Source organism: Schistocerca gregaria, chromosome 3, assembly GCF_023897955.1.
Source record: "Schistocerca gregaria isolate iqSchGreg1 chromosome 3, iqSchGreg1.2, whole genome shotgun sequence".
Taxonomy (NCBI): domain Eukaryota; kingdom Metazoa; phylum Arthropoda; class Insecta; order Orthoptera; family Acrididae; genus Schistocerca; species Schistocerca gregaria.
The window spans coordinates 264,297,279-264,320,296 of record NC_064922.1 but is presented as its reverse complement, the minus strand read 5'-3'; the positions used below and the strand labels follow the sequence as shown (position 1 = coordinate 264,320,296).

Here is a 23,018-nt window from a genome sequence, read left to right as displayed (position 1 = left end):
TAAAACTGTGTGCCCGACCGAGACTCGAACTCGGGACCTTTGCCTTTCGCGGGCAAGTGCTCTACCAACTGAGCTACCGAAGCACGACTCACGCCCGGTACTCACAGCTTTTCTTCTGCCAGTACCTCGTCTCCTACCTTCCAAACTTTACAGAAGCTCTCCTGCGAACCATGCAGAACTAGCACTCCTGAGAGTAAGGATACTGAGGAGACATGGCTTAGCCACAGCCTAGGGGATGTTTCCAGAATGAGATTTTCACTCTGCACCGGAGTGTGCGCTGATATGAAACTTCCTGGCAGATTAAAACTGTGTGCCCGACCGAGACTCGAACTCGGGACCTTTGCCTTTCGCGGGCAAGTGCTCTACCAACTGAGCTACCGAAGCACGACTCACGCCCGGAACTCACAGCTTTACTTCTGCCAGTACCTCGTCTCCTACCTTCCAAACTTTACAGAAGCTCTCCTGCGAACCATGCAGAACTAGCACTCCTGAAAGTAAGGATACTGAGGAGACATGGCTTAGCCACAGCCTAGGGGATGTTTCCAGAATGAGATTTTCACTCTGCACCGGAGTGTGCGCTGATATGAAACTTCCTGGCAGATTAAAACTGTGTGCCCGACCGAGACTCGAACTCGGGACCTTTGCCTTTCGCGGGCAAGTGCTCTACCAACTGAGCTACCGAAGCACGACTCACGCCCGGTACTCACAGCTTTTCTTCTGCCAGTACCTCGTCTCCTACCTTCCAAACTTTACAGAAGCTCTCCTGCGAACCATGCAGAACTAGCACTCCTGAAAGTAAGGATACTGAGGAGACATGGCTTAGCCACAGCCTAGGGGATGTTTCCAGAATGAGATTTTCACTCTGCACCGGAGTGTGCGCTGATATGAAACTTCCTGGCAGATTAAAACTGTGTGCCCGACCGAGACTCGAACTCGGGACCTTTGCCTTTCGCGGGCAAGTGCTCTACCAACTGAGCTACCGAAGCACGACTCACGCCCGGTACTCACAGCTTTTCTTCTGCCAGTACCTCGTCTCCTACCTTCCAAACTTTACAGAAGCTCTCCTGCGAACCATGCAGAACTAGCACTCCTGAAAGTAAGGATACTGAGGAGACATGGCTTAGCCACAGCCTAGGGGATGTTTCCAGAATGAGATTTTCACTCTGCACCGGAGTGTGCGCTGATATGAAACTTCCTGGCAGATTAAAACTGTGTGCCCGACCGAGACTCGAACTCGGGACCTTTGCCTTTCGCGGGCAAGTGCTCTACCAACTGAGCTACCGAAGCACGACTCACGCCCGGTACTCACAGCTTTACTTCTGCCAGTACCTCGTCTCCTACCTTCCAAACTTTACAGAAGCTCTCCTGCGAACCATGCAGAACTAGCACTCCTGAAAGTAAGGATACTGAGGAGACATGGCTTAGCCACAGCCTAGGGGATGTTTCCAGAATGAGATTTTCACTCTGCACCGGAGTGTGCGCTGATATGAAACTTCCTGGCAGATTAAAACTGTGTGCCCGACCGAGACTCGAACTCGGGACCTTTGCCTTTCGCGGGCAAGTGCTCTACCAACTGAGCTACCGAAGCACGACTCACGCCCGGTACTCACAGCTTTACTTCTGCCAGTACCTCGTCTCCTACCTTCCAAACTTTACAGAAGCTCTCCTGCGAACCATGCAGAACTAGCACTCCTGAAAGTAAGGATACTGAGGAGACATGGCTTAGCCACAGCCTAGGGGATGTTTCCAGAATGAGATTTTCACTCTGCACCGGAGTGTGCGCTGATATGAAACTTCCTGGCAGATTAAAACTGTGTGCCCGACCGAGACTCGAACTCGGGACCTTTGCCTTTCGCGGGCAAGTGCTCTACCAACTGAGCTACCGAAGCACGACTCACGCCCGGTACTCACAGCTTTACTTCTGCCAGTACCTCGTCTCCTACCTTCCAAACTTTACAGAAGCTCTCCTGCGAACCATGCAGAACTAGCACTCCTGAAAGTAAGGATACTGAGGAGACATGGCTTAGCCACAGCCTAGGGGATGTTTCCAGAATGAGATTTTCACTCTGCACCGGAGTGTGCGCTGATATGAAACTTCCTGGCAGATTAAAACTGTGTGCCCGACCGAGACTCGAACTCGGGACCTTTGCCTTTCGCGGGCAAGTGCTCTACCAACTGAGCTACCGAAGCACGACTCACGCCCGGTACTCACAGCTTTACTTCTGCCAGTTCCTCGTCTCCTACCTTCCAAACTTTACAGAAGCTCTCCTGCGAACCATGCAGAACTAGCACTCCTGAAAGTAAGGATACTGAGGAGACATGGCTTAGCCACAGCCTAGGGGATGTTTCCAGAATGAGATTTTCACTCTGCACCGGAGTGTGCGCTGATATGAAACTTCCTGGCAGATTAAAACTGTGTGCCCGACCGAGACTCGAACTCGGGACCTTTGCCTTTCGCGGGCAAGTGCTCTACCAACTGAGCTACCGAAGCACGACTCACGCCCGGTACTCACAGCTTTACTTCTGCCAGTACCTCGTCTCCTACCTTCCAAACTTTACAGAAGCTCTCCTGCGAACCATGCAGAACTAGCACTCCTGAAAGTAAGGATACTGAGGAGACATGGCTTAGCCACAGCCTAGGGGATGTTTCCAGAATGAGAATTTCACTCTGCACCGGAGTGTGCGCTGATATGAAACTTCCTGGCAGATTAAAACTGTGTGCCCGACCGAGACTCGAACTCGGGACCTTTGCCTTTCGCGGGCAAGTGCTCTACCAACTGAGCTACCGAAGCACGACTCACGCCCGGCACTCACAGCTTTACTTCTGCCAGTACCTCGTCTCCTACCTTCCAAACTTTACAGAAGCTCTCCTGCGAACCATGCAGAACTAGCACTCCTGAAAGTAAGGATACTGAGGAGACATGGCTTAGCCACAGCCTAGGGGATGTTTCCAGAATGAGATTTTCGCTCTGCACCGGAGTGTGCGCTGATATGAAACTTCCTGGCAGATTAAAACTGTGTGCCCGACCGAGACTCGAACTCGGGACCTTTGCCTTTCGCGGGCAAGTGCTCTACCAACTGAGCTACCGAAGCACGACTCACGCCCGGTACTCACAGCTTTACTTCTGCCAGTACCTCGTCTCCTACCTTCCAAACTTTACAGAAGCTCTCCTGCGAACCATGCAGAACTAGCACTCCTGAAAGTAAGGATACTGAGGAGACATGGCTTAGCCACAGCCTAGGGGATGTTTCCAGAATGAGATTTTCACTCTGCACCGGAGTGTGCGCTGATATGAAACTTCCTGGCAGATTAAAACTGTGTGCCCGACCGAGACTCGAACTCGGGACCTTTGCCTTTCGCGGGCAAGTGCTCTACCAACTGAGCTACCGAAGCACGACTCACGCCCGGTACTCACAGCTTTACTTCTGCCAGTACCTCGTCTCCTACCTTCCAAACTTTACAGAAGCTCTCCTGCGAACCATGCAGAACTAGCACTCCTGAAAGTAAGGATACTGAGGAGACATGGCTTAGCCACAGCCTAGGGGATGTTTCCAGAATGAGATTTTCACTCTGCACCGGAGTGTGCGCTGATATGAAACTTCCTGGCAGATTAAAACTGTGTGCCCGACCGAGACTCGAACTCGGGACCTTTGCCTTTCGCGGGCAAGTGCTCTACCAACTGAGCTACCGAAGCACGACTCACGCCCGGTACTCACAGCTTTACTTCTGCCAGTACCTCGTCTCCTACCTTCCAAACTTTACAGAAGCTCTCCTGCGAACCATGCAGAACTAGCACTCCTGAAAGTAAGGATACTGAGGAGACATGGCTTAGCCACAGCCTAGGGGATGTTTCCAGAATGAGATTTTCACTCTGCACCGGAGTGTGCGCTGATATGAAACTTCCTGGCATATTAAAACTGTGTGCCCGACCGAGACTCGAACTCGGGACCTTTGCCTTTCGCGGGCAAGTGCTCTACCAACTGAGCTACCGAAGCACGACTCACGCCCGGTACTCACAGCTTTACTTCTGCCAGTACCTCGTCTCCTACCTTCCAAACTTTACAGAAGCTCTCCTGCGAACCATGCAGAACTAGCACTCCTGAAAGTAAGGATACTGAGGAGACATGGCTTAGCCACAGCCTAGGGGATGTTTCCAGAATGAGATTTTCACTCTGCACCGGAGTGTGCGCTGATATGAAACTTCCTGGCAGATTAAAACTGTGTGCCCAACCGAGACTCGAACTCGGGACCTTTGCCTTTCGCGGGCAAGTGCTCTACCAACTGAGCTACCGAAGCACGACTCACGCCCGGTACTCACAGCTTTACTTCTGCCAGTACCTCGTCTCCTACCTTCCAAACTTTACAGAAGCTCTCCTGCGAACCATGCAGAACTAGCACTCCTGAAAGTAAGGATACTGAGGAGACATGGCTTAGCCACAGCCTAGGGGATGTTTCCAGAATGAGATTTTCACTCTGCACCGGAGTGTGCGCTGATATGAAACTTCCTGGCAGATTAAAACTGTGTGCCCGACCGAGACTCGAACTCAGGACCTTTGCCTTTCGCGGGCAAGTGCTCTACCAACTGAGCTACCGAAGCACGACTCACGCCCGGTACTCACAGCTTTACTTCTGCCAGTACCTCGTCTCCTACCTTCCAAACTTTACAGAAGCTCTCCTGCGAACCATGCAGAACTAGCACTCCTGAAAGTAAGGATACTGAGGAGACATGGCTTAGCCACAGCCTAGGGGATGTTTCCAGAATGAGATTTTCACTCTGCACCGGAGTGTGCGCTGATATGAAACTTCCTGGCAGATTAAAACTGTGTGCCCGACCGAGACTCGAACTCGGGACCTTTGCCTTTCGCGGGCAAGTGCTCTACCAACTGAGCTACCGAAGCACGACTCACGCCCGGTACTCACAGCTTTACTTCTGCCAGTACCTCGTCTCCTACCTTCCAAACTTTACAGAAGCTCTCCTGCGAACCATGCAGAACTAGCACTCCTGAAAGTAAGGATACTGAGGAGACATGGCTTAGCCACAGCCTAGGGGATGTTTCCAGAATGAGATTTTCACTCTGCACCGGAGTGTGCGCTGATATGAAACTTCCTGGCAGATTAAAACTGTGTGCCCGACCGAGACTCGAACTCGGGACCTTTGCCTTTCGCGGGCAAGTGCTCTACCAACTGAGCTACCGAAGCACGACTCACGCCCGGTACTCACAGCTTTACTTCTGCCAGTACCTCGTCTCCTACCTTCCAAACTTTACAGAAGCTCTCCTGCGAACCATGCAGAACTAGCACTCCTGAAAGTAAGGATACTGAGGAGACATGGCTTAGCCACAGCCTAGGGGATGTTTCCAGAATGAGATTTTCACTCTGCACCGGAGTGTGCGCTGATATGAAACTTCCTGGCAGATTAAAACTGTGTGCCCGACCGAGACTCGAACTCGGGACCTTTGCCTTTCGCGGGCAAGTGCTCTACCAACTGAGCTACCGAAGCACGACTCACGCCCGGTACTCACAGCTTTACTTCTGCCAGTACCTCGTCTCCTACCTTCCAAACTTTACAGAAGCTCTCCTGCGAACCATGCAGAACTAGCACTCCTGAAAGTAAGGATACTGAGGAGACATGGCTTAGCCACAGCCTAGGGGATGTTTCCAGAATGAGATTTTCACTCTGCACCGGAGTGTGCGCTGATATGAAACTTCCTGGCAGATTAAAACTGTGTGCCCGACCGAGACTCGAACTCGGGACCTTTGCCTTTCGCGGGCAAGTGCTCTACCAACTGAGCTACCGAAGCACGACTCACGCCCGGTACTCACAGCTTTACTTCTGCCAGTACCTCGTCTCCTACCTTCCAAACTTTACAGAAGCTCTCCTGCGAACCATGCAGAACTAGCACTCCTGAAAGTAAGGATACTGAGGAGACATGGCTTAGCCACAGCCTAGGGGATGTTTCCAGAATGAGATTTTCACTCTGCACCGGAGTGTGCGCTGATATGAAACTTCCTGGCAGATTAAACTGTGTGCCCGACCGAGACTCGAACTCGGGACCTTTGCCTTTCGCGGGCAAGTGCTCTACCAACTGAGCTACCGAAGCACGACTCACGCCCGGTACTCACAGCTTTACTTCTGCCAGTACCTCGTCTCCTACCTTCCAAACTTTACAGAAGCTCTCCTGCGAACCATGCAGAACTAGCACTCCTGAAAGTAAGGATACTGAGGAGACATGGCTTAGCCACAGCCTAGGGGATGTTTCCAGAATGAGATTTTCACTCTGCACCGGAGTGTGCGCTGATATGAAACTTCCTGGCAGATTAAAACTGTGTGCCCAACCGAGACTCGAACTCGGGACCTTTGCCTTTCACGGGCAAGTGCTCTACCAACTGAGCTACCGAAGCACGACTCACGCCCGGTACTCACAGCTTTACTTCTGCCAGTACCTCGTCTCCTACCATCCAAACTTTACAGAAGCTCTCCTGCGAACCATGCAGAACTAGCACTCCTGAAAGTAAGGATACTGAGGAGACATGGCTTAGCCACAGCCTAGGGGATGTTTCCAGAATGAGATTTTCACTCTGCACCGGAGTGTGCGCTGATATGAAACTTCCTGGCAGATTAAAACTGTGTGCCCGACCGAGACTCGAACTCGGGACCTTTGCCTTTCGCGGGCAAGTGCTCTACCAAATGAGCTACCGAAGCACGACTCACGCCCGGTACTCACAGCTTTACTTCTGCCAGTACCTCGTCTCCTACCTTCCAAACTTTACAGAAGCTCTCCTGCGTACCATGCAGAACTAGCACTCCTGAAAGTAAGGATACTGAGGAGACATGGCTTAGCCACAGCCTAGGGGATGTTTCCAGAATGAGATTTTCACTCTGCACCGGAGTGTGCGCTGATATGAAACTTCCTGGCAGATTAAAACTGTGTGCCCGACCGAGACTCGAACTCGGGACCTTTGCCTTTCGCGGGCAAGTGCTCTACCAACTGAGCTACCGAAGCACGACTCACGCCCGGTACTCACAGCTTTACTTCTGCCAGTACCTCGTCTCCTACCTTCCAAACTTTACAGAAGCTCTCCTGCGAACCATGCAGAACTAGCACTCCTGAAAGTAAGGATACTGAGGAGACATGGCTTAGCCACAGCCTAGGGGATGTTTCCAGAATGAGATTTTCACTCTGCACCGGAGTGTGCGCTGATATGAAACTTCCTGGCAGATTAAAACTGTGTGCCCGACCGAGACTCGAACTCGGGACCTTTGCCTTTCGCGGGCAAGTGCTCTACCAACTGAGCTACCGAAGCACGACTCACGCCCGGTACTCACAGCTTTACTTCTGCCAGTACCTCGTCTCCTACCTTCCAAACTTTACAGAAGCTCTCCTGCGAACCATGCAGAACTAGCACTCCTGAAAGTAAGGATACTGAGGAGACATGGCTTAGCCACAGCCTAGGGGATGTTTCCAGAATGAGATTTTCACTCTGCACCGGAGTGTGCGCTGATATGAAACTTCCTGGCAGATTAAAACTGTGTGCCCGACCGAGACTCGAACTCGGGACCTTTGCCTTTCGCGGGCAAGTGCTCTACCAACTGAGCTACCGAAGCACGACTCACGCCCGGTACTCACAGCTTTACTTCTGCCAGTACCTCGTCTCCTACCTTCCAAACTTTACAGAAGCTCTCCTGCGAACCATGCAGAACTAGCACTCCTGAAAGTAAGGATACTGAGGAGACATGGCTTAGCCACAGCCTAGGGGATGTTTCCAGAATGAGATTTTCACTCTGCACCGGAGTGTGCGCTGATATGAAACTTCCTGGCAGATTAAAACTGAGTGCCCAACCGAGACTCGAACTCGGGACCTTTGCCTTTCGCGGGCAAGTGCTCTACCAACTGAGCTACCGAAGCACGACTCACGCCCGGTACTCACAGCTTTACTTCTGCCAGTACCTCGTCTCCTACCTTCCAAACTTTACAGAAGCTCTCCTGCGAACCATGCAGAACTAGCACTCCTGAAAGTAAGGATACTGAGGAGACATGGCTTAGCCACAGCCTAGGGGATGTTTCCAGAATGAGATTTTCACTCTGCACCGGAGTGTGCGCTGATATGAAACTTCCTGGCAGATTAAAACTGTGTGCCCGACCGAGACTCGAACTCGGGACCTTTGCCTTTCGCGGGCAAGTGCTCTACCAACTGAGCTACCGAAGCACGACTCACGCCCGGTACTCACAGCTTTACTTCTGACAGTACCTCGTCTCCTACCTTCCAAACTTTACAGAAGCTCTCCTGCGAACCATGCAGAACTAGCACTCCTGAAAGTAAGGATACTGAGGAGACATGGCTTAGCCACAGCCTAGGGGATGTTTCCAGAATGAGATTTTCACTCTGCACCGGAGTGTGCGCTGATATGAAACTTCCTGGCAGATTAAAACTGTGTGCCCGACCGAGACTCGAACTCGGGACCTTTGCCTTTCGCGGGCAAGTGCTCTACCAACTGAGCTACCGAAGCACGACTCACGCCCGGTACTCACAGCTTTACTTCTGCCAGTACCTCGTCTCCTACCTTCCAAACTTTACAGAAGCTCTCCTGCGAACCATGCAGAACTAGCACTCCTGAAAGTAAGGATACTGAGGAGACATGGCTTAGCCACAGCCTAGGGGATGTTTCCAGAATGAGATTTTCACTCTGCACCGGAGTGTGCGCTGATATGAAACTTCCTGGCAGATTAAAACTGTGTGCCCGACCGAGACTCGAACTCGGGACCTTTGCCTTTCGCGGGCAAGTGCTCTACCAACTGAGCTACCGAAGCACGACTCACGCCCGGTACTCACAGCTTTACTTCTGCCAGTACCTCGTCTCCTACCTTCCAAACTTTACAGAAGCTCTCCTGCGAACCATGCAGAACTAGCACTCCTGAAAGTAAGGATACTGAGGAGACATGGCTTAGCCACAGCCTAGGGGATGTTTCCAGAATGAGATTTTCACTCTGCACCGGAGTGTGCGCTGATATGAAACTTCCTGGCAGATTAAAACTGTGTGCCCGACCGAGACTCGAACTCGGGACCTTTGCCTTTCGCGGGCAAGTGCTCTACCAACTGAGCTACCGAAGCACGACTCACGCCCGGTACTCACAGCTTTACTTCTGCCAGTACCTCGTCTCCTACCTTCCAAACTTTACAGAAGCTCTCCTGCGAACCATGCAGAACTAGCACTCCTGAAAGTAAGGATACTGAGGAGACATGGCTTAGCCACAGCCTAGGGGATGTTTCCAGAATGAGATTTTCACTCTGCACCGGAGTGTGCGCTGATATGAAACTTCCTGGCAGATTAAAACTGTGTGCCCGACCGAGACTCGAACTCGGGACCTTTGCCTTTCGCGGGCAAGTGCTCTACCAACTGAGCTACCGAAGCACGACTCACGCCCGGTACTCACAGCTTTACTTCTGCCAGTACCTCGTCTCCTACCTTCCAAACTTTACAGAAGCTCTCCTGCGAACCATGCAGAACTAGCACTCCTGAAAGTAAGGATACTGAGGAGACATGGCTTAGCCACAGCCTAGGGGATGTTTCCAGAATGAGATTTTCACTCTGCACCGGAGTGTGCGCTGATATGAAACTTCCTGGCAGATTAAACTGTGTGCCCGACCGAGACTCGAACTCGGGACCTTTGCCTTTCGCGGGCAAGTGCTCTACCAACTGAGCTACCGAAGCACGACTCACGCCCGGTACTCACAGCTTTACTTCTGCCAGTACCTCGTCTCCTACCTTCCAAACTTTACAGAAGCTCTCCTGCGAACCATGCAGAACTAGCACTCCTGAAAGTAAGGATACTGAGGAGACATGGCTTAGCCACAGCCTAGGGGATGTTTCCAGAATGAGATTTTCACTCTGCACCGGAGTGTGCGCTGATATGAAACTTCCTGGCAGATTAAAACTGTGTGCCCAACCGAGACTCGAACTCGGGACCTTTGCCTTTCACGGGCAAGTGCTCTACCAACTGAGCTACCGAAGCACGACTCACGCCCGGTACTCACAGCTTTACTTCTGCCAGTACCTCGTCTCCTACCTTCCAAACTTTACAGAAGCTCTCCTGCGAACCATGCAGAACTAGCACTCCTGAAAGTAAGGATACTGAGGAGACATGGCTTAGCCACAGCCTAGGGGATGTTTCCAGAATGAGATTTTCACTCTGCACCGGAGTGTGCGCTGATATGAAACTTCCTGGCAGATTAAAACTGTGTGCCCGACCGAGACTCGAACTCGGGACCTTTGCCTTTCGCGGGCAAGTGCTCTACCAAATGAGCTACCGAAGCACGACTCACGCCCGGTACTCACAGCTTTACTTCTGCCAGTACCTCGTCTCCTACCTTCCAAACTTTACAGAAGCTCTCCTGCGAACCATGCAGAACTAGCACTCCTGAAAGTAAGGATACTGAGGAGACATGGCTTAGCCACAGCCTAGGGGATGTTTCCAGAATGAGATTTTCACTCTGCACCGGAGTGTGCGCTGATATGAAACTTCCTGGCAGATTAAAACTGTGTGCCCGACCGAGACTCGAACTCGGGACCTTTGCCTTTCGCGGGCAAGTGCTCTACCAACTGAGCTACCGAAGCACGACTCACGCCCGGTACTCACAGCTTTACTTCTGCCAGTACCTCGTCTCCTACCTTCCAAACTTTACAGAAGCTCTCCTGCGAACCATGCAGAACTAGCACTCCTGAAAGTAAGGATACTGAGGAGACATGGCTTAGCCACAGCCTAGGGGATGTTTCCAGAATGAGATTTTCACTCTGCACCGGAGTGTGCGCTGATATGAAACTTCCTGGCAGATTAAAACTGTGTGCCCGACCGAGACTCGAACTCGGGACCTTTGCCTTTCGCGGGCAAGTGCTCTACCAACTGAGCTACCGAAGCACGACTCACGCCCGGTACTCACAGCTTTACTTCTGCCAGTACCTCGTCTCCTACCTTCCAAACTTTACAGAAGCTCTCCTGCGAACCATGCAGAACTAGCACTCCTGAATGTAAGGATACTGAGGAGACATGGCTTAGCCACAGCCTAGGGGATGTTTCCAGAATGAGATTTTCACTCTGCACCGGAGTGTGCGCTGATATGAAACTTCCTGGCAGATTAAAACTGTGTGCCCGACCGAGACTCGAACTCGGGACCTTTGCCTTTCGCGGGCAAGTGCTCTACCAACTGAGCTACCGAAGCACGACTCACGCCCGGTACTCACAGCTTTACTTCTGCCAGTACCTCGTCTCCTACCTTCCAAACTTTACAGAAGCTCTCCTGCGAACCATGCAGAACTAGCACTCCTGAAAGTAAGGATACTGAGGAGACATGGCTTAGCCACAGCCTAGGGGATGTTTCCAGAATGAGATTTTCACTCTGCACCGGAGTGTGCGCTGATATGAAACTTCCTGGCAGATTAAAACTGTGTGCCCGACCGAGACTCGAACTCGGGACCTTTGCCTTTCGCGGGCAAGTGCTCTACCAAATGAGCTACCGAAGCACGACTCACGCCCGGTACTCACAGCTTTACTTCTGCCAGTACCTCGTCTCCTACCTTCCAAACTTTACAGAAGCTCTCCTGCGTACCATGCAGAACTAGCACTCCTGAAAGTAAGGATACTGAGGAGACATGGCTTAGCCACAGCCTAGGGGATGTTTCCAGAATGAGATTTTCACTCTGCACCGGAGTGTGCGCTGATATGAAACTTCCTGGCAGATTAAAACTGTGTGCCCGACCGAGACTCGAACTCGGGACCTTTGCCTTTCGCGGGCAAGTGCTCTACCAACTGAGCTACCGAAGCACGACTCACGCCCGGTACTCACAGCTTTACTTCTGCCAGTACCTCGTCTCCTACCTTCCAAACTTTACAGAAGCTCTCCTGCGAACCATGCAGAACTAGCACTCCTGAAAGTAAGGATACTGAGGAGACATGGCTTAGCCACAGCCTAGGGGATGTTTCCAGAATGAGATTTTCACTCTGCACCGGAGTGTGCGCTGATATGAAACTTCCTGGCAGATTAAAACTGTGTGCCCGACCGAGACTCGAACTCGGGACCTTTGCCTTTCGCGGGCAAGTGCTCTACCAACTGAGCTACCGAAGCATGACTCACGCCCGGTACTCACAGCTTTACTTCTGCCAGTACCTCGTCTCCTACCTTCCAAACTTTACAGAAGCTCTCCTGCGAACCATGCAGAACTAGCACTCCTGAAAGTAAGGATACTGAGGAGACATGGCTTAGCCACAGCCTAGGGGATGTTTCCAGAATGAGATTTTCACTCTGCACCGGAGTGTGCGCTGATATGAAACTTCCTGGCAGATTAAAACTGTGTGCCCGACCGAGACTCGAACTCGGGACCTTTGCCTTTCGCGGGCAAGTGCTCTACCAACTGAGCTACCGAAGCACGACTCACGCCCGGTACTCACAGCTTTACTTCTGCCAGTACCTCGTCTCCTACCTTCCAAACTTTACAGAAGCTCTCCTGCGAACCATGCAGAACTAGCACTCCTGAAAGTAAGGATACTGAGGAGACATGGCTTAGCCACAGCCTAGGGGATGTTTCCAGAATGAGATTTTCACTCTGCACCGGAGTGTGCGCTGATATGAAACTTCCTGGCAGATTAAAACTGAGTGCCCAACCGAGACTCGAACTCGGGACCTTTGCCTTTCGCGGGCAAGTGCTCTACCAACTGAGCTACCGAAGCACGACTCACGCCCGGTACTCACAGCTTTACTTCTGCCAGTACCTCGTCTCCTACCTTCCAAACTTTACAGAAGCTCTCCTGCGAACCATGCAGAACTAGCACTCCTGAAAGTAAGGATACTGAGGAGACATGGCTTAGCCACAGCCTAGGGGATGTTTCCAGAATGAGATTTTCACTCTGCACCGGAGTGTGCGCTGATATGAAACTTCCTGGCAGATTAAAACTGTGTGCCCGACCGAGACTCGAACTCGGGACCTTTGCCTTTCGCGGGCAAGTGCTCTACCAACTGAGCTACCGAAGCACGACTCACGCCCGGTACTCACAGCTTTACTTCTGACAGTACCTCGTCTCCTACCTTCCAAACTTTACAGAAGCTCTCCTGCGAACCATGCAGAACTAGCACTCCTGAAAGTAAGGATACTGAGGAGACATGGCTTAGCCACAGCCTAGGGGATGTTTCCAGAATGAGATTTTCACTCTGCACCGGAGTGTGCGCTGATATGAAACTTCCTGGCAGATTAAAACTGTGTGCCCGACCGAGACTCGAACTCGGGACCTTTGCCTTTCGCGGGCAAGTGCTCTACCAACTGAGCTACCGAAGCACGACTCACGCCCGGTACTCACAGCTTTACTTCTGCCAGTACCTCGTCTCCTACCTTCCAAACTTTACAGAAGCTCTCCTGCGAACCATGCAGAACTAGCACTCCTGAAAGTAAGGATACTGAGGAGACATGGCTTAGCCACAGCCTAGGGGATGTTTCCAGAATGAGATTTTCACTCTGCACCGGAGTGTGCGCTGATATGAAACTTCCTGGCAGATTAAAACTGTGTGCCCGACCGAGACTCGAACTCGGGACCTTTGCCTTTCGCGGGCAAGTGCTCTACCAACTGAGCTACCGAAGCACGACTCACGCCCGGTACTCACAGCTTTACTTCTGCCAGTACCTCGTCTCCTACCTTCCAAACTTTACAGAAGCTCTCCTGCGAACCATGCAGAACTAGCACTCCTGAAAGTAAGGATACTGAGGAGACATGGCTTAGCCACAGCCTAGGGGATGTTTCCAGAATGAGATTTTCACTCTGCACCGGAGTGTGCGCTGATATGAAACTTCCTGGCAGATTAAAACTGTGTGCCCGACCGAGACTCGAACTCGGGACCTTTGCCTTTCGCGGGCAAGTGCTCTACCAACTGAGCTACCGAAGCACGACTCACGCCCGGTACTCACAGCTTTACTTCTGCCAGTACCTCGTCTCCTACCTTCCAAACTTTACAGAAGCTCTCCTGCGAACCATGCAGAACTAGCACTCCTGAAAGTAAGGATACTGAGGAGACATGGCTTAGCCACAGCCTAGGGGATGTTTCCAGAATGAGATTTTCACTCTGCACCGGAGTGTGCGCTGATATGAAACTTCCTGGCAGATTAAAACTGTGTGCCCGACCGAGACTCGAACTCGGGACCTTTGTCTTTCGCGGGCAAGTGCTCTACCAACTGAGCTACCGAAGCACGACTCACGCCCGGTACTCACAGCTTTACTTCTGCCAGTACCTCGTCTCCTACCTTCCAAACTTTACAGAAGCTCTCCTGCGAACCATGCAGAACTAGCACTCCTGAAAGTAAGGATACTGAGGAGACATGGCTTAGCCACAGCCTAGGGGATGTTTCCAGAATGAGATTTTCACTCTGCACCGGAGTGTGCGCTGATATGAAACTTCCTGGCAGATTAAACTGTGTGCCCGACCGAGACTCGAACTCGGGACCTTTGCCTTTCGCGGGCAAGTGCTCTACCAACTGAGCTACCGAAGCACGACTCACGCCCGGTACTCACAGCTTTACTTCTGCCAGTACCTCGTCTCCTACCTTCCAAACTTTACAGAAGCTCTCCTGCGAACCATGCAGAACTAGCACTCCTGAAAGTAAGGATACTGAGGAGACATGGCTTAGCCACAGCCTAGGGGATGTTTCCAGAATGAGATTTTCACTCTGCACCGGAGTGTGCGCTGATATGAAACTTCCTGGCAGATTAAAACTGTGTGCCCAACCGAGACTCGAACTCGGGACCTTTGCCTTTCACGGGCAAGTGCTCTACCAACTGAGCTACCGAAGCACGACTCACGCCCGGTACTCACAGCTTTACTTCTGCCAGTACCTCGTCTCCTACCTTCCAAACTTTACAGAAGCTCTCCTGCGAACCATGCAGAACTAGCACTCCTGAAAGTAAGGATACTGAGGAGACATGGCTTAGCCACAGCCTAGGGGATGTTTCCAGAATGAGATTTTCACTCTGCACCGGAGTGTGCGCTGATATGAAACTTCCTGGCAGATTAAAACTGTGTGCCCGACCGAGACTCGAACTCGGGACCTTTGCCTTTCGCGGGCAAGTGCTCTACCAAATGAGCTACCGAAGCACGACTCACGCCCGGTACTCACAGCTTTACTTCTGCCAGTACCTCGTCTCCTACCTTCCAAACTTTACAGAAGCTCTCCTGCGAACCATGCAGAACTAGCACTCCTGAAAGTAAGGATACTGAGGAGACATGGCTTAGCCACAGCCTAGGGGATGTTTCCAGAATGAGATTTTCACTCTGCACCGGAGTGTGCGCTGATATGAAACTTCCTGGCAGATTAAAACTGTGTGCCCGACCGAGACTCGAACTCGGGACCTTTGCCTTTCGCGGGCAAGTGCTCTACCAACTGAGCTACCGAAGCACGACTCACGCCCGGTACTCACAGCTTTACTTCTGCCAGTACCTCGTCTCCTACCTTCCAAACTTTACAGAAGCTCTCCTGCGAACCATGCAGAACTAGCACTCCTGAAAGTAAGGATACTGAGGAGACATGGCTTAGCCACAGCCTAGGGGATGTTTCCAGAATGAGATTTTCACTCTGCACCGGAGTGTGCGCTGATATGAAACTTCCTGGCAGATTAAAACTGTGTGCCCGACCGAGACTCGAACTCGGGACCTTTGCCTTTCGCGGGCAAGTGCTCTACCAACTGAGCTACCGAAGCACGACTCACGCCCGGTACTCACAGCTTTACTTCTGCCAGTACCTCGTCTCCTACCTTCCAAACTTTACAGAAGCTCTCCTGCGAACCATGCAGAACTAGCACTCCTGAATGTAAGGATACTGAGGAGACATGGCTTAGCCACAGCCTAGGGGATGTTTCCAGAATGAGATTTTCACTCTGCACCGGAGTGTGCGCTGATATGAAACTTCCTGGCAGATTAAAACTGTGTGCCCGACCGAGACTCGAACTCGGGACCTTTGCCTTTCGCGGGCAAGTGCTCTACCAACTGAGCTACCGAAGCACGACTCACGCCCGGTACTCACAGCTTTACTTCTGCCAGTACCTCGTCTCCTACCTTCCAAACTTTACAGAAGCTCTCCTGCGAACCATGCAGAACTAGCACTCCTGAAAGTAAGGATACTGAGGAGACATGGCTTAGCCACAGTCTAGGGGATGTTTCCAGAATGAGATTTTCACTCTGCACCGGAGTGTGCGCTGATATGAAACTTCCTGGCAGATTAAAACTGTGTGCCCGACCGAGACTCGAACTCGGGACCTTTGCCTTTCGCGGGCAAGTGCTCTACCAACTGAGCTACCGAAGCACGACTCACGCCCGGTACTCACAGCTTTACTTCTGCCAGTACCTCGTCTCCTACCTTCCAAACTTTACAGAAGCTCTCCTGCGAACCATGCAGAACTAGCACTCCTGAAAGTAAGGATACTGAGGAGACATGGCTTAGCCACAGCCTAGGGATGTTTCCAGAATGAGATTTTCACTCTGCACCGGAGTGTGCGCTGATATGAAACTTCCTGGCAGATTAAAACTGTGTGCCCGACCGAGACTCGAACTCGGGACCTTTGCCTTTCGCGGGCAAGTGCTCTACCAACTGAGCTACCGAAGCACGACTCACGCCCGGTACTCACAGCTTTACTTCTGCCAGTACCTCGTCTCCTACCTTCCAAACTTTACAGAAGCTCTCCTGCGAACCATGCAGAACTAGCACTCCTGAAAGTAAGGATACTGAGGAGACATGGCTTAGCCACAGCCTAGGGGATGTTTCCAGAATGAGATTTTCACTCTGCACCGGAGTGTGCGCTGATATGAAACTTCCTGGCAGATTAAAACTGTGTGCCCGACCGAGACTCGAACTCGGGACCTTTGCCTTTCGCGGGCAAGTGCTCTACCAACTGAGCTACCGAAGCACGACTCACGCCCGGTACTCACAGCTTTACTTCTGCCAGTACCTCGTCTCCTACCTTCCAAACTTTACAGAAGCTCTCCTGCGAACCATGCAGAACTAGCACTCCTGAAAGTAAGGATACTGAGGAGACATGGCTTAGCCACAGCCTAGGGGATGTTTCCAGAATGAGATTTTCACTCTGCACCGGAGTGTGCGCTGATATGAAACTTCCTGGCAGATTAAAACTGTGTGCCCGACCGAGACTCGAACTCGGGACCTTTGCCTTTCGCGGGCAAGTGCTCTACCAACTGAGCCACCGAAGCACGACTCACGCCCGGTACCCACAGCTTTACTTCTGCCAGTACCTCGTCTCCTACCTTCCAAACTTTACAGAAGCTCTCCTGCAAACCATGCAGAACTAGCACTCCTGAAAGTAAGGATACTGAGGAGACATGGCTTAGCCACAGCCTAGGGGATGTTTCCAGAATGAGATTTTCACTCTGCACCGGAGTGTGCGCTGATATGAAACTTCCTGGCAGATTAAAACTGTGTGCCCGACCGAGACTCGAACTTGGGACCTTTGCCTTTCGCGGGCAAGTGCTCTACCAACTGAGCTACCGAAGCACGACTCACGCCCGGTACTCACAGCTTTACTTCTGCCAGTTCCTCGTCTCCTACCTTCCAAACTTTACAGAAGCTCTCCTGCAAACCATGCAGAACTAGCACTCCTGAAAGTAAGGATACTGAGGAGACATGGCTTAGCCACAGCCTAGGGGATGTTTCCAGAATGAGATTTTCACTCTGCACCGGAGTGTGCGCTGATATGAAACTTCCTGGCAGATTAAAACTGTGTGCCCGACCAAGACTCGAACTCGGGACCTTTGCCTTTCGCGGGCAAGTGCTCTACCAAATGAGCTACCGAAGCACGACTCACGCCCGGTACTCACAGCTTTACTTCTGCCAGTACCTCGTCTCCTACCTTCCAAACTTTACAGAAGCTCTCCTGCGAACCATGCAGAACTAGCACTCCTGAAAGTAAGGATACTGAGGAGACATGGCTCAGCCACTGCCTAGGGGATGTTTCCAGAATGAGATTTTCACTCTGCACCGGAGTGTGCGCTGATATGAAACTTCCTGGCAGATTAAAACTGTGTGCCCGACCGAGACTCGAACTCGGGACCTTTGCCTTTCGCGGGCAAGTGCTCTACCAACTGAGCTACCGAAGCACGACTCACGCCCGGTACTCACAGCTTTACTTCTGCCAGTACCTCGTCTCCTACCTTCCAAACTTTACAGAAGCTCTCCTGCGAACCATGCAGAACTAGCACTCCTGAAAGTAAGGATACTGAGGAGACATGGCTTAGCCACAGCCTAGGGGATGTTTCCAGAATGAGATTTTCACTCTGCACCGGAGTGTGCGCTGATATGAAACTTCCTGGCAGATTAAAACTGTGTGCCCGACCGAGACTCGAACTCGGGACCTTTGCCTTTCGCGGGCAAGTGCTCTACCAACTGAGCTACCGAAGCACGACTCACGCCCGGTACTCACAGCTTTACTTCTGCCAGTACCTCGTCTCCTACCTTCCAAACTTTACAGAAGCTCTCCTGCGAACCATGCAGAACTAGCACTCCTGAAAGTAAGGATACTGAGGAGACATGGCTTAGCCACAGCCTAGGGGATGTTTCCAGAATGAGATTTTCACTCTGCACCGGAGTGTGCGCTGATATGAAACTTCCTGGCAGATTAAAACTGTGTGCCCGACCGAGACTCGAACTCGGGACCTTTGCCTTTCGCGGGCAAGTGCTCTACCAACTGAGCTACCGAAGCACGACTCACGCCCGGTACTCACAGCTTTACTTCTGCCAGTACCTCGTCTCCTACCTTCCAAACTTTACAGAAGCTCTCCTGCGAACCATGCAGAACTAGCACTCCTGAAACTAAGGATACTGAGGAGACATGGCTTAGCCACAGCCTAGGGGATGTTTCCAGAATGAGATTTTCACTCTGCACCGGAGTGTGCGCTGATATGAAACTTCCTGGCAGATTAAAACTGTGTGCCCGACCGAGACTCGAACTCGGGACCTTTGCCTTTCGCGGGCAAGTGCTCTACCAACTGAGCCACCGAAGCACGACTCACGCCCGGTACTCACAGCTTTACTTCTGCCAGTACCTCGTCTCCTACCTTCCAAACTTTACAGAAGCTCTCCTGCGAACCATGCAGAACTAGCACTCCTGAAAGTAAGGATACTGAGGAGACATGGCTTAGCCACAGCCTAGGGGATGTTTCCAGAATGAGATTCTCACTCTGCACCGGAGTGTGCGCTGATATGAAACTTCCTGGCAGATTAAAACTGTGTGCCCGACCGAGACTCGAACTCGGGACCTTTGCCTTTCGCGGGCAAGTGCTCTACCAACTGAGCTACCGAAGCACGACTCACGCCCGGTACTCACAGCTTTACTTCTGCCAGTTCCTCGTCTCCTACCTTCCAAACTTTACAGAAGCTCTCCTGCGAACCATGCAGAACTAGCACTCCTGAAAGTAAGGATACTGAGGAGACATGGCTTAGCCACAGCCTAGGGGATGTTTCCAGAATGAGATTTTCACTCTGCACCGGAGTGTGCGCTGATATGAAACTTCCTGGCAGATTAAAACTGTGTGCCCGACCGAGACTCGAACTCGGGACCTTTGCCTTTCGCGGGCAAGTGCTCTACCAACTGAGCTACCGAAGCACGACTCACGCCCGGTACTCACAGCTTTACTTCTGCCAGTACCTCGTCTCCTACCTTCCAAACTTTACAGAAGCTCTCCTGCAAACCATGCAGAACTAGCACTCCTGAAAGTAAGGATACTGAGGAGACATGGCTTAGCCACAGCCTAGGGGATGTTTCCAGAATGAGATTTTCACTCTGCACCGGAGTGTGCGCTGATATGAAACTTCCTGGCTGATTAAAACTGTGTGCCCGACCGAGACTCGAACTCGGGACCTTTGCCTTTCGCGGGCAAGTGCTCTACCAAATGAGCTACCGAAGCACGACTCACGCCCGGTACTCACAGCTTTACTTCTGCCAGTTCCTCGTCTCCTACCTTCCAAACTTTACAGAAGCTTTCCTGCGAACCATGCAGAACTAGCACTCCTGAAAGTAAGGATACTGAGGAGACATGGCTTAGCCACAGCCTAGGGGATGTTTCCAGAATGAGATTTTCACTCTGCACCGGAGTGTGCGCTGATATGAAACTTCCTGGCAGATTAAAACTGTGTGCCCAACCGAGACTCGAACTCGGGACCTTTGCCTTTTGCGGGCAAGTGCTCTACCAACTGAGCTACCGAAGCACGACTCACGCCCGGTACTCACAGCTTTACTTCTGCCAGTACCTCGTCTCCTACCTTCCAAACTTTACAGAAGCTCTCCTGCGAACCATGCAAAACTAGCACTCCTGAAAGTAAGGATACTGAGGAGACATGGCTTAGCCACAGCCTAGGGGATGTTTCCAGAATGAGATTTTCACTCTGCACCGGAGTGTGCGCTGATATGAAACTTCCTGGCAGATTAAAACTGTGTGCCCGACCGAGACTCGAACTCGGGACCTTTGCCTTTCGCGGGCAAGTGCTCTACCAACTGAGCTACCGAAGCACGACTCACGCCCGGTACTCACAGCTTTACTTCTGCCAGTACCTCGTCTCCTACCTTCCAAACTTTACAGAAGCTCTCCTGCGAACCATGCAGAACTAGCACTCCTGAAAGTAAGGATACTGAGGAGACATGGCTCAGCCACAGCCTAGGGGATGTTTCCAGAATGAGATTTTCACTCTGCACCGGAGTGTGCGCTGATATGAAACTTCCTGGCAGATTAAAACTGTGTGCCCGACCGAGACTCGAACTCGGGACCTTTGCCTTTCGCGGGCAAGTGCTCTACCAACTGAGCTACCGAAGCACGACTCACGCCCGGTACTCACAGCTTTACTTCTGCCAGTACCTCGTCTCCTACCTTCCAAACTTTACAGAAGCTCTCCTGCGAACCATGCAGAACTAGCACTCCTGAAAGTAAGGATACTGAGGAGACATGGCTTAGCCACAGCCTAGGGGATGTTTCCAGAATGAGATTTTCACTCTGCACCGGAGTGTGCGCTGATATGAAACTTCCTGGCAGATTAAAACTGTGTGCCCGACCGAGACTCGAACTCGGGACCTTTGCCTTTCGCGGGCAAGTGCTCTACCAACTGAGCTACCGAAGCACGACTCACGCCCGGTACTCACAGCTTTACTTCTGCCAGTTCCTCGTCTCCTACCTTCCAAACTTTACAGAAGCTCTCCTGCGAACCATGCAGAACTAGCACTCCTGAAAGTAAGGATACTGAGGAGACATGGCTTAGCCACAGCCTAGGGGATGTTTCCAGAATGAGATTTTCACTCTGCACCGGAGTGTGCGCTGATATGAAACTTCCTGGCAGATTAAAACTGTGTGCCCGACCGAGACTCGAACTCGGGACCTTTGCCTTTCGCGGGCAAGTGCTCTACCAAATGAGCTACCGAAGCACGACTCACGCCCGGTACTCACAGCTTTACTTCTGCCAGTTCCTCGTCTCCTACCTTCCAAACTTTACAGAAGCTCTCCTGCGAACCATGCAGAACTAGCACTCCTGAAAGTAAGGATACTGAGGAGACATGGCTTAGCCACAGCCTAGGGGATGTTTCCAGAATGAGATTTTCACTCTGCACCGGAGTGTGCGCTGATATGAAACTTCCTGGCAGATTAAAACTGTGTGCCCAACCGAGACTCGAACTCGGGACCTTTGCCTTTCGCGGGCAAGTGCTCTACCAACTGAGCTACCGAAGCACGACTCACGCCCGGTACTCACAGCTTTACTTCTGCCAGTACCTCGTCTCCTACCTTCCAAACTTTACAGAAGCTCTCCTGCGAACCATGCAGAACTAGCACTCCTGAAAGTAAGGATACTGAGGAGACATGGCTTAGCCACAGCCTAGGGGATGTTTCCAGAATGAGATTTTCACTCTGCACCGGAGTGTGCGCTGATATGAAACTTCCTGGCAGATTAAAACTGTGTGCCCGACCGAGACTCGAACTCGGGACCTTTGCCTTTCGCGGGCAAGTGCTCTACCAACTGAGCTACCGAAGCACGACTCACGCCCGGTACTCACAGCTTTACTTCTGCCAGTACCTCGTCTCCTACCTTCCAAACTTTACAGAAGCTCTCCTGCGAACCATGCAGAACTAGCACTCCTGAAAGTAAGGATACTGAGGAGACATGGCTTAGCCACAGCCTAGGGGATGTTTCCAGAATGAGATTTTCACTCTGCACCGGAGTGTGCGCTGATATGAAACTTCCTGGCAGATTAAAACTGTGTGCCCGACCGAGACTCGAACTCGGGACCTTTGCCTTTCGCGGGCAAGTGCTCTACCAATTGAGCCACCGAAGCACGACTCACGCCCGGTACTCACAGCTTTACTTCTGCCAGTACCTCGTCTCCTACCTTCCAAACTTTACAGAAGCTCTCCTGCGAACCATGCAGAACTAGCACTCCTGAAAGTAAGGATACTGAGGAGACATGGCTTAGCCACAGCCTAGGGGATGTTTCCAGAATGAGATTTTCACTCTGCACCGGAGTGTGCGCTGATATGAAACTTCCTGGCAGATTAAAACTGTGTGCCCGACCGAGACTCGAACTCGGGACCTTTGCCTTTCGCGGGCAAGTGCTCTACCAACTGAGCTACCGAAGCACGACTCACGCCCGGTACTCACAGCTTTACTTCTGCCAGTACCTCGTCTCCTACCTTCCAAACTTTACAGAAGCTCTCCTGCGAACCATGCAGAACTAGCACTCCTGAAAGTAAGGATACTGAGGAGACATGGCTTAGCCACAGCCTAGGGGATGTTTCCAGAATGAGATTTTCACTCTGCACCGGAGTGTGCGCTGATATGAAACTTCCTGGCAGATTAAAACTGTGTGCCCGACCGAGACTCGAACTCGGGACCTTTGCCTTTCGCGGGCAAGTGCTCTACCAACTGAGCTACCGAAGCACGACTCACGCCCGGTACTCACAGCTTTACTTCTGCCAGTTCCTCGTCTCCTACCTTCCAAAC

At 51.8% G+C, this 23,018-nt stretch overlaps 1 protein-coding gene and 2 non-coding genes across 4 annotated transcripts in view; 1 reads left to right on the top strand and 2 right to left on the bottom strand.

Annotated features, from left to right (window-relative positions):
* LOC126354142 (uncharacterized) overlaps positions 1–23,018 on the top strand; it is a 285,667-nt gene that overhangs the window by 117,764 nt on the left and 144,885 nt on the right. The gene's annotated exons all lie outside the window — the stretch shown is intronic.
* On the bottom strand, positions 17,163–17,237 carry Trnas-cga (transfer RNA serine (anticodon CGA)). Its single transcript has one exon. It is a non-coding gene; the product is annotated as a tRNA-Ser (tRNA).
* Positions 18,969–19,043, bottom strand: Trnas-cga (transfer RNA serine (anticodon CGA)). The gene has a single exon. It is a non-coding gene; the product is annotated as a tRNA-Ser (tRNA).